The 19,582-nt window shown below is 42.5% G+C and overlaps 1 protein-coding gene and 1 long non-coding RNA gene across 3 annotated transcripts in view; both read right to left on the bottom strand.

The window, feature by feature from the left end:
- LOC121541681 (regulator of G-protein signaling 3-like) overlaps window positions 1-19,582 on the bottom strand; it is a 221,258-nt gene that overhangs the window by 128,774 nt on the left and 72,902 nt on the right. The gene's annotated exons all lie outside the window — the stretch shown is intronic.
- LOC121541682 lies at window positions 11,733-13,008 on the bottom strand. The gene is made up of 3 exons (XR_005995782.1): window positions 12,931-13,008; window positions 12,451-12,526; window positions 11,733-12,235 (listed from the first exon to the last, which is right to left on the bottom strand). It is a non-coding gene; the product is annotated as an uncharacterized LOC121541682 (long non-coding RNA).

Below are 19,582 nucleotides of genomic sequence, written 5' to 3'. Positions count from 1 at the left end.
ATAAGGTGACAGGCACATACATTTGTTTAGATGTAATGTTCAACACTGGAGTCTCACTCACCGGTTTGGCAGTTCCGAGGCGATATCCTGGGGTACGGTTAGGTCGTACCGGACATTGATGAACGAAATGACCCGCCTGACCACAATACAGGCATAGTCCGTCTTGCCGACGTTGTTGTCTCACCGAACCTGGTAGAGGTGACCGTCCCAGTTGCATAGGTTCCTCCTCAGATTCTCTCCTCCACTCTGTCGATTGCATAGGACCAGTGATCGAGGGCTCCCAGACTGTGGATGCCTTGTGTTGCACTATAAGATTATCCATAGAGATGGCTATTTTGATAAACTCATGTAGCGCAGTGATATCTCCTCGACAAGCCAACTCAGTCTGTACGTCTTTGCGCAGCCCTCTTCGGAAAACTGTGAGCAAAGCAGTTTCGCTCCATCCGCTACCGGCTGCTATAGTACGGAACTCTAAAGCGTAGTCGGCTACTGTGCGACGGCCCTGCTGAAGTTCGCATAGTTGGTCTCCCACACTACGCCCAGATACTGGGTGGTCGAACACCTCTTGAAACAGTCTCCTGAACTGAACTTCCGCATTCAACTCGGGGACCTCAGCTGCCCAAAGCGCAGTAGCCCAATCCAGTGCTCTTCCCGTTAGCAGAGAAATCATGAAATCCACCCTGCTACGGTCATCGGCAAACATAGTACGATTATACGACACATACAGGGACATCTGGAGTAGAAACCCCTGACATTTGCCAGGTTCCCCGTCGTACCTTGTCGGTATAGAAATCGGAGGTGCATGACGAGGACTGACCGTACTCGGGGTGGTGCCTTCCGCTGCACCAGCGTTGAGTAGCTGTAGGAGTTCATCCATGCGTTTCTCCTGTATCTCCCATCGCCTCTGTAATTCCGCTGGATCCATGGTAATGGCGAGGTATTCTGTAATGAATACTCGGACAGAGTGGTAAGATCCAATCGCAGAATAGCGATGCTTTATTAGAGTACAGACAAGGGAATAGCTTAATCGTGATCGGGCGGGCTGTGGTCAAAACCGGGCCAGGCATAGACAGGCAGAGGTACCAAAGGAACGGGCTTAGTCGTAGTCGAGGTCACAGGCACAGGATCAGAGAACGGTAATCACTGGGGCAGACAAGCAGAGGATTAAGCAATACAGGGAGTCGAACAGCAAGGCACAGGTCGGATACACGGGTAATCAAAACAACAAACTCTCTCTCTCTCTCTCTCTCTCGGAACAAAACGCTTAGCAAGTCACAAAGGAACAATACCTCGCACAGACTGAACCTCTGAGCACACCTTATATCCTACCCTAATTATGGACAGGTGTGCTCAGAACTCAGGTGAACCAGATCGAGTCTGATGACTCCCCCTCTCTGTAGATCGGGGAAGTGTCAGACTCTGTCTAGACCCAGCCAACCCCTGATCCTTTACAATTATTTCACTTATAATTCACTGTATCACAATTCCAGTGGGTCAGAAGTTTACATACACTAAGTTGACGGTGCCTTTAAACAGCTTGGAAAATTCCAGAAAATGATGTCATGGCTTTAGAAGCTTCTGGTAGGCTAATTGACATAATTTGAGTCAATTGGAGGTGTACCTGTGGCTGTATTTCAAGGCCTACCTTCAAACTCAGGGCCTCTTTGCTTGACATCATGGTAAAATCTAAAGAAATCAGCCAAGACCTCAGAAAAAATAATTGTAGACCTCCACAAGTCTGGTTCATCCTTGGGAGCAATTTTCAAATGCCTGAAGGTACGACGTTCATCTGTACAAACAATAGTACGTAGGTATAAACACCATGGGACCACACAGCCGTCATACCGCTCAGGAAGGAGACGCGTTCTGTCTCCTAGAGATGAACGTACTTTGGTGCAAAAAGTGCAAATCAATCCCAGAACAACAGCAAAGGACCTTGTGAAGATGCTGGAGGAAACAGGTACAAAAGTATCTATATCCACAGTAAAACAAGTCCTATATCGACATAACCTGAAAGGTCGCTCAGCAAGGAAGAAGCCACTGCTCCAAAACCGCCATAAAAAAGCCAGACTACGGTTTGTAACTGCACATGGGGACAAAGATCGTACTTTTTTTTTCCTCTGGTCTGATGAAACAAAACTAGAACTGTTTGGCCATAATGACCATCGTTATGTTTGGAGGAAAAAGTGGGTGCTTGCAAGCCGAAGAACACCATCCCAACCGTGAAGCACGGGGGTGGCAGCATCATGCTGTGGGGGTGCTTTGCTGCAGGAGGGACTGGTGCACTTCACAAAATAGATGGCATCATGAGGAAGGAAAATTATGTGGATATATTGAAGCAACATCTCAAGACGTCAGTCAGGAAGTTAAAGCTTGGTCGCAAATGGGTCTTCCAAATAGACAATGACCCCAAGCATACTTCCAAAGTTGTGGCAAAATGGCTTAAGGACAACAAAGTCAAGGTATTGGAGTGGCCATCACAAAGCCCTGACCTCAATCCTATAGAAAATGTGTGGGCAGAACTGAAAAGCGTGTGCGAGCAAGGAGGCCTACAAATCTGACTCAGTTACACCAGCTCTGTCAGGAGGAATGGGCCAAAATTCACCCAATTTATTGTGGGAAGCTTGTGGAAGGCTACCCGAAACGTTTGACCCAAGTTAAACAATTTAAAGGCAATGCTACCAAATACTAATTGAGTGTATGTAAACTTCTGACCCACTGGGAATGTGATGAAATAAATAAAAGCTGAAATAAATCATTCTCTCTACTATTATTCTGACATTTCACATTCTTAAAATAAAGTGGTGATCCTAACTGACCTAAAACAGGGAATTTTTACTAGGATTAAATGTCAGGAATTGTGAAAAACTGAGTTTAAACGTATTTGGCTAAGGTATATGTAAACATCCGACTTCAACTGTACATATCTACCTTACATTCCTCATACCTCTGCACATTGATCTGGTACTGGTACTCCCTATATATAGCTCCATTGTTGTGTATTTTATTTTATTCCTCTTGTCTTACTTTTTTAGTTGTATTATTATTTTTTAACTCTGCATTGTGGCTCGTAGGCAAGTATTTCACGGTAAAGTCTAAACCAGTTGTATTCAGCGCATGTGTCAAATTACATTTGATTTGAAATATGGATCTGCCCAGAGAGTCACCTCTTGTCCTACCATTAACAATATATACTGTAGACTGAGACCTTTGCAGATCGCAGATAGAACCTTATGGCTCTGAAATGTCAATCTCGGTTCAGCCATAAGGTCTGTATTTGTTCAGGCTTGTGACTGGATTGCAGATAGAACCGTATAGTGCCACATTCAACTCGGTTTACGCAGATAGATCTTTCTAGTTTTTAGTTTTTCTTCACAGACATATGAAGAACCATCGAAAGACCAATTAATTATATGTGACTAACTCATTTTTGACAAACATTTCTGATAGAACCCAAGGTCTCGACTTGACAAGGAGGGACAGTACTGGAGCCCCAGGCCTATAAAGGCCTCCCGATAGCCACGAGGGAGAGTGATTAGCATATGACTGGCCTTGCGTAACACCTCAAGATTATTTCAGAACAATTCCCTCAAAGAACTTAACTACAGCAAACTAACTTTGCTATTTCAATCTCAAACACTGTAGTTCTGCTTTGGTAAGTGAAGGAAAAGTTGGACAGCACCACCCAAACTCACAACAGTATTTTAGCCCAATGCACAACATCCCAAGAACGTCCTAAAAACATCCCATTCTTGGGATGTTGTGTCATTGTCCTCTGGAGGTTTTTGTCTACTTCCCATTTTGTTCCAGGGACGTCCCCAATAATGTTTTTAGGACATTCTCTGGACATTGTGTCATGGTCCCCAGGAGGTTTTGTCTAGTTCTTGGTTTGTTCCGGGGATGTCCCCGAGGACTTTTTTAGGACATTCTTAGGACATTGTGTCTAGGGGACCATTGTGTCCGAGAACATCCTAAAAATTTCATTGGGGACATCCCCGGAACAAACCGTCCTCGGGAACGTCCCTGGAACAAAATGAGAACTAGACAAAAACCTCCTGAGGACCATGAAACAACATCCCAAGAATGTAATAAAAACAAAACGGAAACTAGACAAAACCTCCAGGGGACCATGACACAACATCCCAAGAACATCCTAAAAACATCCCATTCTTGGGATGTTGTGTCATGGTCCTCTGGAGGTTTTTGTCTACTTCCCATTTTGTTCCAGGGATGTCCCAGAGGACTTTTTTAGGACGTTCTTGGGACATTGTGTCCAGGGGACCGTTGTTCAGAGAACATCCTAAAAATGTGGGGATATCCCTGGAACAAACCGTCCTTGGGAACATCCCTGGAAAAAAATTTGAACCAGAAAAAAGCCTCCAGAGGACCATGACACAACATCCCAAGAACATCCTAAAAACGTCATTGGGGACCTCCTGGTAAGTTACAGGGAACTAGACAAAGTCCCCCAGAGATTGTTCCCTTGGGACCAACACTCAACGTCCTAATGACTAGTAAAATGAAAGTCCTGAGAACATCCTAAAAAGGTCTTGACATGGTCCTCAGTGATGTCCTGGTAACTTACAGAGAGCTCGACAATGGTCCCCCAGAGATCGTTCCCTTGGGACCATCATGCGATGTCCACTTGACTATCATGAAATGTCCCCTTGTGGTCATTGAATGTCCCATGGATAACGTCCTATCAGAACCAAATAGGAACCTTTTTGTAACGTTCCCTAATGGACTGTACTGAATGTCCTTCTATGATCCTGAGGTTAATGTCATGTTTTAATGTTCCTAAAACGTTCTCAGAACATCAGTGGGATAACGTCTCACAGAAACCCTTAAAGGGACATAATAGTAATGTCCCCTAATGTCCGTAGGACGTCGCCTGTTTGCTGGGTGAAACCAGACAATAAATATTGTTCTCTCTTGCTCAAGAGAGCAACAATGTGAGGGTGGGATATGATTTAAAACAGTGTATAGAAAAGTGATAATCAAATCAATACAACGACCCTGTCCTTGTTATGACATACAAATGTAGTATAGTCTATCCTTCAGGAATATTACTCTGAAGTAATTTATCTTACCCACACCCATTCCCAAGCCATGCAATAAACACTGTACTGCAAATGCTCAGCATAGACAAAAAAGGGACAATTGAGGTGAGACAAGTGAGGGCCCAAGAGGGCTGCAGTTAAGTTGATCTAAGAGCTGAGGCGGCTATCGAGGCCATAGATCTCAATGCAATCATCCCACTGAGAGTGAACTCTTTAAGTCATTACATGCAGATGTATGGGCACTGCCAGAGCTGCCGAATCTGTCTCTCCCAGAATATTACAAGTGTGATAAAGTCACACAGTTCATCAGTCCCAGCCCAAGTACAGTCACAGAGGGGGTAGTAAAGCAGTTATCTGTGCAATCAGACCAGGGGAGGTGGGCCCTGCCATAGGCCCACCATAAAGAAGGCAGTTCCGCTGACAAAGACCCCAGGATACAGTGAGGGAAAAAAGTATTTGATCCCCTGCTGATTTTGTACGTTTGCCCACTGACAAAGACATGATCAGTCTATAATTTTAATGGTAGGTTTATTTGAACAGTGAGAGACAGAATAACAACAACAAAATCCAGAAAAACGCATGTCAAAAATGTTATAAATTGATTTGCACTTTAATGAAGGAAATAAGTATTTGACCCCCTCTCAATCAGAATGATTTCTGGCTCCCAGGTGTCTTTTATACAGGTAACGAGCTGAGATTAGGAGCACACTCTTAAAGGGAGTGCTCCTAATCTCAGTTTGTTACCTGTATAAAAGACACCTGTCCACAGAAGCAATCAATCAATCAGATTCCAAACTCTCCACCATGGCCAAGACCAAAGAGCTCTCAAAGGATGTCAGGGACAAGATTGTAGACCTACACAAGGCTGGAATGTGCTACAAGACCATCGCCAAGTAGCTTCGTGAGAAGGTGACAATAGTTGGTGCGATTATTCGCAAATGGAAGAAACACAAAATAACTGTCAATCTCCCTCGGCCTGGGGCTCCATGCAAAATCTCACCTCGTGGTGTTGCAATGATCATGAGAATGGTGAGGAATCAGCCCAGAACTACACGGGAGGATCTTGTCAATGATCTCAAGGCAGCTGGGACCATAGTCACCAAGAAAACAATTGGTAACACACTACGCCGTGAAGGACTGAAATCCTGCACCGCCCGCATGGTCCCCCTGCTCAAGAAAGCACATATACAGCACATATGCTGCCTATGACCCCAATAACTCCATCCCCACTGTCAAACATGGAGGTGGAAACATTATGCTTTGGGGGTGTTTTTCTGCTAAGGGGACAGGACAACTTCACCGCAATAAAGGGACAATGGACGGGGCCATGTACCGTCAAATATTGGGTGAGAACCTCCTTCCCTCAGCCAGGGCATTGAAAATGGGTCGTGGATGGGTATTCCAGCATGACAATGACCCAAAACACATGGCCAAGGCAACAAAGGAGTGGCTCAAGAAGAAGCACATTAAGGTCCTGGAGTGGCCTAGCCAGTCTCCAGACCTTAATCCCATAGAAAATCTGTGGAGGGAGCTGAAGGTTCGAGTTGCCAAACGTCAGCCTCGAAACTTTAATGACGTGGAGAAGATCTGCAAAGAGGAGTGGGACAAAATCCCTCCTGAGATGTGTGCAAACCTGGTGGCCAACTACAAGAAACGTCTGACCTCTCTGATTGCCAACAAGGGTTTTGCCACCAAGTACTAAGTCATGTTTTGCAGAGGGGCCAAATACTTATTTCCCTCATTAAAATGCAAATCAATTTATAACATTTTTGACATGCATTATTCTGGATTTTTTTGTTGTTATTCTGTCTCTCACTGTTCAAATAAACCTACCATTAAAATTACAGACTGGTCATGTCTTTGTCAGTGGGCAAACGTACAAAATCAGCAGGGGATCAAATACTTTTTTCCCTCACTGTAGATAATACTCAGACCCCCTCATCTGAAGATGACAGGCTCTATGTCATGGAGTCGTTGGAGTCGTTGCAAAAGGGTACACACACAATCACACACACACACACACACACACACACACACACACACACACACACACACACACACACACACACACACACACACACACACACACACACACACACACACACACTGGCACAGCAGGTACAGACACCCAGGCAGATATAGACACATTCAAGCAGATGCAGACAGACATACATACACACACACTTATGCAAAGGCAGGCACACGCTCAGCTGAAAACATCCTTGCAGCCCATGATACCAAAATAAATACAACTTTCGTCAATGGTCAGGCGTTTGGGACGTCATCAGATGGAACTAGTGTCACAGCTAAGCCCCGAGCACACGAACGTCACACCTAAAAATGGCCTGTGAACAATTCTTCTCTGCAAATAGATCACACAAAAAGGACTGTTTGTATGCACATTATCCCCTCTGAAAGCTATAGTAAAGACTCCCTCACTGTTATACAACTTAGCAATGCATTTCACACCGTGAACTCACCTACTTTATCTCTCTGACTATCTGCTACCTCTATCTGTCACATCTCCTTCATTCATCCATTCAGCACTTGTTAAACAGGACAGTTGACTCAATAGTCTGTAAGTGATTGATGTTTTGTAATTAAGGCACCAGGGTAGGATGAATTAATGCTTTCAAATTAAATTGATATGCTAAAGGTCCATCCACACCTAGGACGATAACTATAACGATAATAAAAAATAATAATATTCTAGTTCAAGTGAACAGGAGCATTCACACTACAACGATAACTACAAATAGAGTGGAGAATGATAACGGGAGCTATCATTTGGACCACTTTCAAAAAAAAATATCCTGTCCCTCCAACGATAAAACATTGACAACCAATAAAAAAACGTGTTCTGTTGAAGCGTTCTTAGTTCTAGGTGCGCGAGGCTGCTCGGAGAGGAGAGGAGGCAGAGTTTACGGTAAGCTTGACTGAATAGCCGGCCATGTTTGAGCATATTGGTGGCCACATTAATTATAGGACGACATGGAAGAATGATAATCCACGACCAATAGCGCATGAGAAGGACATATTTTCTGTTTGTAGGCCTATCTGTTAACAACGATACAGCCTGACAAAAATACACACTATAACTGGCCTGGTAATGTGCCAATTTCTGGACCTTGTAAACTGTCTAGAATAGACCCATAACTGATTCAAATGGTTGCATAATCAGGCCTAGGCTGTATGCAGTTATTTCAGCATGAAGCATTCAAAACAGGACATTTGAGTGGTTATTCAAATTAGCCTACATACATCACTGCAGTTTACAGCTGTTGTAGCCTAGGTACAATAATTTTCTGGTCTAAAAATGTAGGCCTAATTAATAGTGGATGTCCGGAACTGCAGAGCGCAGCCTAGAGGAACGCACAGATCAGATTTTTGGATAATCTCTTACCTTTTTTTCTTTCACTTTGACAGAAAAATATTTCTAGCCCTACTCTTTAGCTAATGAATGGCCTAATATCTAGCTAATATTTCGCTTCTTACTTCGGCTATACTATAGCGTCTCTCTTCCAGCTGTTCCCGAGGACATTTAATTGTAGAATTCTTTCATACTAGGCCTAATAGCCTTTTCGTAATGAGAAACAGGCTTGCTGTTGCTAATTGCTGAATCTAAAATAGACCTAGACCAAATGATCTGTCAGGGAAAGTTAAGGAGAGAGAGTGCATTGGTGTGATCACTTTGTCCAGTGATGATAACATTGTTGCACTGATGTATTGCAAATGGTTGCACAGGACAGACAGAGAGATGAACACAGCGAAAAAGGAAATTGGCAATCATTAGAACTTGACAATCATTAGAAAAATGGAAATCACTTGCAAACCACTTTAGCAACGAGGCAAGCAATGACATGATGTAAAAGATGAGCAGGCTAAACAGTGTTTGTTGTTGAATTGCTACATATAAATATGAGTTTCTAATAATTTTTCATTGTTTTACATTATTATTGAAGAATTATTTGCAGTTGTCACTATGACAATGAACACACACTGAAGCACTGAATGGTCTGTGTTACCACCTATTTAATAGGCCTACAGCGTGCAGTAGGATGCGTTTATCAGTTGATTGACAGGTGTAGGCCTAGTGCAGAATGATAAACGATAAAGGTCCGCTGGTGTGGATGCTCGCCAACGTTTATAGTTGTGTTTTATTTATCATTATAGTTATCGTTATCGTCCTTGGTGTGGATGGCCCTTACATCCAATAGGCGATAATTGATAAAGACTGTGATAAGTAAAACAGCATTAGTCACTGTGTTTGATCTTTGGTCATTCTTCAGTCTTCATTTGTCACCTAGTCTACTTATGATGATTGTGTTGTGCCTATCCGTCAGTGCTTGTCCTCTGTAGACAACGTAAAACTGAGTACACAAAGGACAAAATGATCTATAGTTATGTATGTACCTTACATAGCAGAATATCATATGTATCTCGTTTATAGTTTGTTAGCTTTCCACTTCACAGACAATTCATGACACCAACTGGTATTTAATGTATGACAGATAATAAAGCTTCATGAGGTTGACAATGTGAAATACACCCCACACAGTATGTCCTCATGAGAGGACATACTGTCTGTACAACTCAGACAGGTAAAGAGCACACCACTAGTTCATCATTCTTCACCAACGCAGTTGTTGATGAACCCACAGTATCATCACCAATATAGTTTCCTCTAGACATCTGAAAAGCAGCCTGAGCAGAACCGTTGGCCAGAGACTCTTTAATTTTTACAGTCAGAGAGCATAACCCATAATCAACCGTTACTGAACATACATTCTTGGAAAAAAAGGTTCCTTAGAGAACCAAAATGGGTTCTATCGCTTGCTTCATATATGGAACCCCTAAAAAGTATATATAGAGGGGTTTATAGGGTTCTTTGATCAGAACCCTAGAGGTTCTTCTTCACTGAACCAAAATGGTTCCATATACTGTAGAACCCTGCATGGTGCCATTTATGGCTACTATTATTAAATAGTAATATTTTTTGCTAAGAATGTAATTTAATAAACTATTACAGTGGCTTGCAAAAGTATTCACCCCCCTTGGCATTTTTCCTATTTTGTTGCCTTACAACCTGGAATTAAAATAGATTTTGGGGGGGGTTGTATCATTTGATTTACACAACATGCCTACCACTTTGAAGATGCAAAATATTTTTTGGGGTGAAACAAACAAGAAGTAAGACAAAAAAACAGAAAACTTGCGCGTGCATAACTATTCACCCCCCCTCCCCCCAAAGTCAATACTTTGTAAGTCGCTCTGGATAAGAGCGTCTGCTAAATGACGTAAATGTAAATGTAAATGTTTGTAGAGCCACCGTTTGCAGCAATTACAGCTGCAAGTCTCTTGGGGTATGTCTCTATAAGCTTGGCACATCTAGCCACTGGGATTTATGCCCATTCTTCAAGGCAAAACTGCTCCAGCTCCTTCAAGTTGGATGGGTTCCACCGGTGTACAGCAATCTTTAAGTCATACCACAGATTCTCAATTGGATTGAGGGCTGGGCTTTGACTAGGCCATTCCAAGACATTTAAATGTTTCCCCTTAAATCACTCGAGTGTTGCTTTAGCAGTATGCTTAGGGTCATTGTCCTGCTGGAAGGTGAACCTCCGTCCCAGTCTCAAATCTCTGGAAGACTGAAACAGGTTTCCCTCAAGAATTTCCCTGTATTTAGCGCCATCCATCATTCCCTCAATTCTGACCAGTTTCCCAGTCCCTGCCAATGAAAAACATTGGGATGGTGTTCTCGGGGTGATGAGAGGTGTTGGGTTTGTGCCAGACATAGCATTTTCCTTGATGGCCAAAAAGCTCAATTTTAGTCTCATCTGACCAGAGTACCTTCTTCCATATGTTTGGGGAGTCTCCCACATGCTTTTTGGCAAACACCAAACGTGTTTGCTTATTTTTTTCTTTAAGCAATGGATTTTTTCTGGCCACTCTTCTGTAAAGCCCAGCTCTGTGGAGTGTACGGCTTAAAGTGGTGCTATGGACAGATACTCCAATCTCCGCTGTGGAGCTCCTTCAGGGTTATCTTTGGTCTCTTTGTTGCCTCTCTGATTAATGCCCTCCTTGCCTGGTCCGTGAGTGTTGGTGGGCGGCCCTCTCTTGGCAGGTTTGTTGTGGTGCCATATTCTTTCCATTTTTTAATAATGGATTTAATGATGCTCCGTGGGATGTTCAAAGTTTCTGATATTTTTTTATATCCCAACCCTGATCTGTACTTCTCCACAACTTTGTCCCTGACCTGTTTGGAGAGATCCTTGGTCTTCATGGTGCCGCTTGATTGGTGGTGCCCCTTGCTTAGTGGTGTTACATACTCTGGGGCCTTTCAGAACAGGTGTATATATACTGAGATCATGTGACACTTTGATTGCACACAGGTAGACTTTATTTAAATATTTATGTGACTTCTGAAGGTAATTAGTTGCACCAGATCTTATTTAGGGGGCTTCATAGTAAAGGGGGTGAATACATATGCACGCACCACTTTTCTGTTATTTATTGTTTCAATTTTTTTTAAACAAGTTATTTTTTGCATTTCACTTCACCAATTTTGACTATTTTGTGTATGTCCCATTACATGAAATCCATATAAAAATCAATTTAAATTACAGGTTATAATGCAACAAAATAGGAAAAACGCCAAGGGGGATGAATACTTTTGCACGGTACTGTAAATCATGGAATTTGTCATTATATGCAAACGTAGTTTGGAAATATGCACTGGTGGCCAGGGAGGCATCTCTTTGTTTGAATGATGGCCCATGTAAACTCTGGCTGACTTCTTTACAATGCAATACAACTTTATCCATTAGTTACAGCGAACAACAAAAGTGTGTCTTCTGCTTAATTCTCAACACCCCGCAAACATCAGATCTCACACATACAGTTGAGACGAGCACAGGTTCAAGCTGCAGGGCAGCGCCCCTGGGTAGAGAGAATGTTGTGGGGTTAATGGGCCTTGCTCAAGGGCCCAACAGTAGGTGAATGTTTTGAAGATGTGAACCCAGCAGCCTTCCAGTTGTCAAATCAATTCCACCCGTTTTTTCCCTGCACGGGATTTGAACCGGACACCTTTTGGTCACAGGTCCAACTCCTGCCACAGGGCCAACTCCTTTGTCGCTGGGCTACCTAACGTCAGTACAGTATGGGTTGTTGCCTGACTGGTTCCAGAGAAGAAGAAAAAAGGAGCAAAAGCATGAGTTTATCAGACAAAATGCTATGCAGACGCTCTTATCCAGAGCGACTTACAGTTAGTGAGTGCATACATTTTTCATACTGGCCCCCCGTGGGAATCGAACCCACAACCCTGGCGTTGCAAGCGCCATGCTCTACCAACTGAGCTACAGGAGGCCTATGATGTAGAAGGACAACTTACATGCAGTTGTTGTCAGCAGCAGCCGAAAGAGAGATCCTCTACCTCTGATAGTTCTGCTCAGTCTGATACTGCCAGACTGAGCAAAACATAGATAATGTCATAAAAGTCATATAATGATTAACTAGGCTATTGAATCACTAAGAAGTATTATACATAATTTATTCAAAATAATTTATTCAGTAGCTCCTCTCAGTCAGCAACAGTATTCTAATGGCTTCATGAAACATAGTCCCCTCAATTAACTCCACACTGTATGTGACATATCCCATAAAAAAAGTATGTTTATATGAAAGAGTTAGCTGGCTAGCTTGTAAAGTGAATTAAAGTAGCTTCACTTTTTCTGTTTAGCTAGCTAAGTTAGCTAGCTAGCTTACAAATGTGCTCAAATTCTAATAACGTTTCAACTTCATTTATCTAGCCTATAGTTTATCATATGACTTTGGCTTCATATATTTGAATTAAATAATTAACTTTGCTCACCTTAATACATTGAAAAATAATGTGCTTTTTGGTAGGCTACTTGCAAGTTAGTTCAACCACCGTCCTCTTGCATCATCATGCTGGAGTGGCAGTTGGTTTTGAATCGGAATGGCAGTTCAATTTTGAATTGACCAAAGGGTACTATATAGAACCCCCTATTTTATCTAAGAGTGCATACTTTTATTATACACATTATTTCCTGTTGCAAGCTAGCATTTAGTTTGCAACAGCACAGGTTTGAATGAACCTTGCTGTTTGCCACTCAGACCTCGGCAACAATGTTGCAAAATATGACTTCAATCTTCCCCCTGCCGTAGAAAGATAATGGTATCGGATGTCAGCTAGCCATTTTTCTGACCAAGCAAACTCATGCAGCAGCATCATTAATATGGATATAAATGTCAAACAAAAACAGCTGAAACAAATTAAAAGGGAAAGGAGAAAAAGGTGTAATTTCAAGATTCTTTGCCTTCACTGGGTATATTATATAAAACCTTTTTTAGTAAAGGGTTCTTTAATCTCGTCCAAAGAACTAAAATGTTCTATATAGAACCATAAAGTGTACAACGAAAAACATCAGTTTCCTCACTACAAACTCTAGAGTCTCGAACACAGCCCAAGCAGAAGTGTTGACCAGATACACTCACGTCTGTGCAGTCAGAGAGCAGGTGCTTCTGGAGGGAGTCTGCCCCCCTGATGAACTTATTCCTGGTCCCAACCCGGTCTGCTAGGTTACCCATGGTAACCCAGTCCAGAACCACAACACACAAGGTCGAAGGAGAATAATTCAGATAACTTCTCTCAATCTGTCTTGTATCCCTTTGTCTCTAACGCTCTCTTGCTTTCCCTCACTTTCTCTCGCTTACATACTTCTCAGTCTCCTATGTGAATCTGGTTTAGACTGGTTCCTTTTGGAGCAGCTGCTAAAATAGGATGCCCCCTAGATCAGAGGGAGAAGGGCAGGGGGTCTGAGGGGACCTGGACTCAGTAGAGGAGACGGAGAGGTCATGCACCCAGCATCACAGATTACAGATGGAGACGAAGGAGAGGAGAGGAAGAGGAGGAGGAGAAAGTGCTGGAGGACGGACGAGAAAGAGAGAGCGAGAGGAGGTACAGTAGAGGTGTCTGAACCAACACTGTCAATGGCAACAAATAACTAGTAGACGGTTTCACCTCTCCCCTTGCAGAATCAAAGTACTCAGTCAACTGAATCTAAGACCTCTGCCTCTTTTTCAAACTAAAACAATGTGCACCCAAAATGTGCATGACAGCAATACCTACGGAACAGAATAAAGCAATCATTGCATAACCATCCAACACAGCCAATACTAACCAAAATACTTAAGACAAGAGTATTCACAAACAACATATAGATATATGATCGAAACTAGCTTACCTTCCCTCCACATTAGATGAGACTGGTGTGTATCGTTGCCCTCTGCTCAGTGGTGTACAGTTTGGGCGTAGGAGTGTGTCTAGCTCGGCAAGAGTGTGTGTAGCATACTGTGTGACTCAGAGGTTATGTGAGTCGGAGCTGTATGTACGCAAAATATGTAGCGTGGTGTGTGTGCTTGGATTCGGAAAGCAGAGTGCAAATTGTGTTTGTGTATGTGTGTCTTTGTCTGTATGTGTGTGAGTGTGTGCATGAGTGCAAACTCCTTCCCCCTCCTTGCACACACACACACACACACACACACACACACACACACACGCACACACACACACACACTTCTTTGAGGCCCTGAGATTGTCCTGCTTATGTCACCCACCTTACGCAACCAGGGACCACACACACACATACACACACAAACACACACAAAAAACACACACACATGTAAACAGCTACATAGATAGTTTAGGTAAGTGGAAAGGCATAGTAATGTATTCAGTTGATTATGTAATATGTTTAAAGTTTGACTTTATATTCCATCCTGTTTGATCACATCCCACACACACATCATAGCACTACCAGTAACGAGCTGAATCCCTCAACTGCAGCCAATTTGATCATACACTGTAGCTATCATTCTCCTCCAATGGTTTCCTCAACACAACCATAAAAAGTTAAGTGAATTGTTTAAAACCACTAAAAGTCTAAGCCGGGGGTGGGGTACTAAGCTAACATATGGAATTGTTTTAAGATGGTCATAACATGGATCATTTAGCTATTTGATTTTGAATTTTAGTACTGCTTTAGGGATAAAAAAAGATATAAAAAAATAATTTGATAAAATATTGAATTTGGCCTTTACTACTATAGCCCATAGAAACGTATTGAATAACAGATTCATAAATGCCGAAAAAGACAGTCAAAAAATTAATCATAAGGAATAAGGTTTTGAAGTATCTGTCCTATATCTAGGAGATATAAGAAATGTCAGGAAATATTTTTGTTTTTTTGGACACATATTTAACCCCTTATTTTTGTTGGCACAAAACTACCTCTACACTTCCATTTGTTTGTATGGGATACCTTCAGACAAGTCCTGTGACACTTGTGGGAGTCATAGAGCAAAACAGAGAACTGAAAGTCCCCTGAACGTTCTTGGAACGATGTGTTATGGCTAGGGCTGTGGCGGTCGCAAAATTTTGTCAGCTGGTGATTGTCAAGCAAATAACTGTCGGTCTCACGGTAATTGACCGTTAATTAACATATACACATTTAGCATCTCCTGGCTCCCACACATAGCCTACATGATGACATGAAAAAAGTGGCTTGAAAGGCATGAGCTCTGCTTTGTTTTTGCACAGGCTGTACACACTTCATCAGTCTCTCATTCACAATTTGACAAGCACTTGATAATGCCTTGAATTTCACGGCGGCATCCCATTTGTGTGGCCGTAATGCACCCTAAAAAAATCCATGCCTTTTGCGGCCAGTGGCCGTTGTTCCCTTCTCCCTGAGTGCTGCGTGCTTTGAAGCACCTCTCACTCACATTGCTCTCCATCACGTGATCGGGTCTTTCTCACAGGCTACAAGTGAGGACAGACACTTTGGGGACGCAACTGAGCGCGTCCTTATCCAATTCTGAGGTGCATATTGAAGATATTGGAAGAACTGTCAACATTTACTTTTCGTCAGCCAACAAATGAGTAGGCCTAACGAACAGCAAAAGCACTAGCCTATGTCAATCTACTATCCCCCATAGTACAATAGTTGACCTATTCTATTCTGTGCGAGAAATAAATATTCCAAAGATAGTCTGGGACAGTTGTGGGATGCGATAGATCCCAAATTAATACAACCACAAGCAAAAATAAAACAACGTTTTTACGCAATGAGGCTGACGCAACATATCAGAACGTTTGCTTAAAATGTGATAGACTATTAGGCTACTTCTTCACATTATAAGCGCAGCAATGCGCATACTGCAGTGGGCTGTAAGCGCGAATGTATGTAATGCTTTTATTATAAAGGTGCATTTTTATGGTGAAAATTATCTTCCCCAAACTTGAAACTCATGCGCTGCTTATGTGTGCCACCCCTTGTAAAGCGGATTAATGTGCTTAATTTTAAGAAGTTATTTGGCCACTTTAGTTGTGATACAAACCTTATCAAAACATATAGGCATATGGGCTAGGCTACATGAGGTGTGCGACTATGAGTCCAAAAAGTCGCAAAAAAAAGGCATTGTTTCTTGCCTTACGCTGGGTATCATTCACAAGTGATAATATATCATTCACAAGTGATCGGCTAATATTGTCACTCATCAGACTATTCTTGATTTAATCTTTACATATACTAAATAATATTTTTGTGAAATTTGTTTTGATTTAGAATGGACCATTATCATGCACCTGTCTCGAAACAGGGGCAGGGGAAAAAATACATGTCATCTATGCACTTAAATAGCGAATGCTTTTCCCATGGTTCATTTTCATGCCAGCCAGGTAGGCTATACTCCTGTTGTAAAGATAAGCAATGTGCTTAATATTAGGAAAGTTGAGAAATAAATATAGTAGGCCTAGCCTATAGAAAACTGATGGGATCCTCCTCTTTTTAATAGAGGCCATCACTCTGTTTTCTCTCGCAATTGCAAAGCCTATAGAAATGTTGTGCAACATGAGCTCATGGGCTCTCATTAAGTGTTTGATTAGATTTTCGAAAACATTTGCATTGATGTCAAAGTGATTAGAGGGACAATGGAGTGCTGAGTACCAGGCAGTTAGCAAGTTTGGTAGGCCACTAATGACCATCAGCAGCATCATTAACATTAAAATTTTAGTCATTTAGCAGACGCTCTTATCCAGAGCGACTTACAGGAGCAATTAGGGTTAAGTGCATTGCTCAAGGGCACATCGACAGATTTTTCACCTAGTCGGCTCGGGGATTAGAACCAGTGACCTTTCGGTTACTGGCACTACGCTCTTAACCACTAAGCTACCTGCCACCAGCATCAGAGCTTGGATAAGCCTTATTACCGTGACTAAATGGTCACGTGGAATTTGACTGCCTTCATGACTCGTGACCGCCGGTGTTGCGGTAATACGGTCACTGCAACAGCCCTAGTCATGGCCCCTGGAGGTTTTTGTCTAGTTCCCAGTTTGTCCCAGCGGACGTCACGTGATGGCCACAAAGAAACGTTCTCCCCCAAAAAAACATTATACTCAGGGCACAGGCACCCTAGTTTCATTACACAACACCCCTTGTTACTGTTGTCAAGCCAATCAAGGCCCTGATTGGTGAACCATTGATCCAGTCACAGCAATTTGTCTTTTGGCAATGCTAGGGGAACCCACACACAAACAGTGCTTTTAACATACAGTGTTTAAAACTTACATATTTGACATACATGATTACATTGTGTGTGTTTAGTCACACATTAATTATTATTTAACATGTCCTCACATGGGATATGAACTCACAACATCTTGGTTCACGACATTCCAATCTACCTGCTACGCCGTCACACCTGTATCAATGACTGGTTTCACCTGTAGGCCTATTCCTACACTTTGCACTTCAAAGTAAATCTCAGCTCTGTTAAAAGAAAACACTGAAGAAAAACAATTATATTTATCATAGTGATTCAGGAGTAACATTAAAACAGAATAATATGCCCCACCAACAGTAGAAAACTATCCTGAAAACCCAAACTCAAATTGCTGAAATAAGTCAATTCAATAAATTAGAGAATAGTCAGATTAACTGATAACTAAGTGCAGATGGCACTTTTCTGCTAAGTGCAGAGATGTATTATAATGAATGTGGAGGGGACTGCTGAAATTCTACAGAAAGATCAGCATACCCCAAATCCAGAGGTTGTGAATTCAAGTCTCAGATTGGGTCATAATGAAAAGACAGCACTAAGTGATCATGTCAAATGTAATCATATTAAAGATTTTTAGCTGCATAGCGTACCACTTAACTTAAAAGCCCCATACCATTTCATTACTTTATTTATAATGGCTTGGGAAACCTGAGACCATCACGTGACTAAAACCTCCATGGGACCATGACACAAGGTCCCAAGAACATTCAGGGGACCTTCAGGTGACTATGACACAACGTCCCAAGAACGTCCTAAAAACGTCCCCGGGACAAACCCGGAAATATAAAAAGGTCCCCAAGAGAACGTTCCCTTTGGACCATTACGCAACGTCCTAAGACTAGTAAAATGAAAGTCCTGAGAACATCCTAAAAAGGTCTTGACATGGTCCTCAGTGACGTCCTGGGAATGTACAGGGAACTAGACAAAGGTCCCCCAGAGAACATTCCCTTGGGAACATTACACAATGTTCTTAGAACGTTCTCAAAACATCAGTGGGATAATGTCGCACCGAAACCCTTAAGGGGCCTAACGGGAACGTCGCTGATTGTCCTCAGGACGTCCCCTGTTTGCTGGGTACACAGTATGTGATTCTTTGAGGAGTGAACGCGAGCGTCCATGCAGGTGTGCGGGCATGCATGTATGTGTGCACGTAAGGAAGCAAACCAGAGCATTTTCACATTTTGTGTATGAGTATGATAAAGCCCCAGGGAGATAGATGGACATGATTAGAGCCCTAATGCTATGCACCCGTATGTTATGTAATGAACGGAAGAGAAGAAGGAGAAACATATGTTTGACCTGCCTGCTTGTAATGAGATTGTTGGTATATTAGTGGAGTCAGTGTGTGTGTGTGCGTCTGTGTGTGTGTGTGTGTGTGTGTGTGTGTGTGTGTGTGTGTGTGTGTGTGTGTGTGTGTGTGTGTGCGTGCGTGTGTGTGTTTGTGTGTGTCCATTCCCCAGGGCTGTTGAGAGATCACGCTATCACTTCAGCTAAGCAGGGAGACTTGGGGAGACTATGAATCGTATTACATGCAGTAGAAACACACACATACACTCTGTGACCCTGACCAGAGTCCTCACGCTACCATTACTGCACAGCACAGAGACCAGGGAGGAACAATCTAATTAGACTATATTACATTACACTACTCACATTCATACATGCAACACACACAAACACACACACACACTGAAATAGCAGTTAGAAAGGGCGAACATGATACAAAAGCTTGCACTCACACACACAAACACACACACACACACACACACACACACACCAGAGGGAGGGTCACGGTTATCACCCCACTCTTCATTTCATCACGACAGAGCACTCCATCAGGAGAACAGAGATCAACTGTCTCACCTCCCTCTCTCCCCCTC

This window comes from Coregonus clupeaformis, chromosome 27 (assembly GCF_020615455.1).
Source record: "Coregonus clupeaformis isolate EN_2021a chromosome 27, ASM2061545v1, whole genome shotgun sequence".
Classification (NCBI taxonomy): domain Eukaryota; kingdom Metazoa; phylum Chordata; class Actinopteri; order Salmoniformes; family Salmonidae; genus Coregonus; species Coregonus clupeaformis.
Note: the sequence above shows the minus strand (reverse complement) of the source record. Positions and strands in the feature narration are given on the sequence as shown.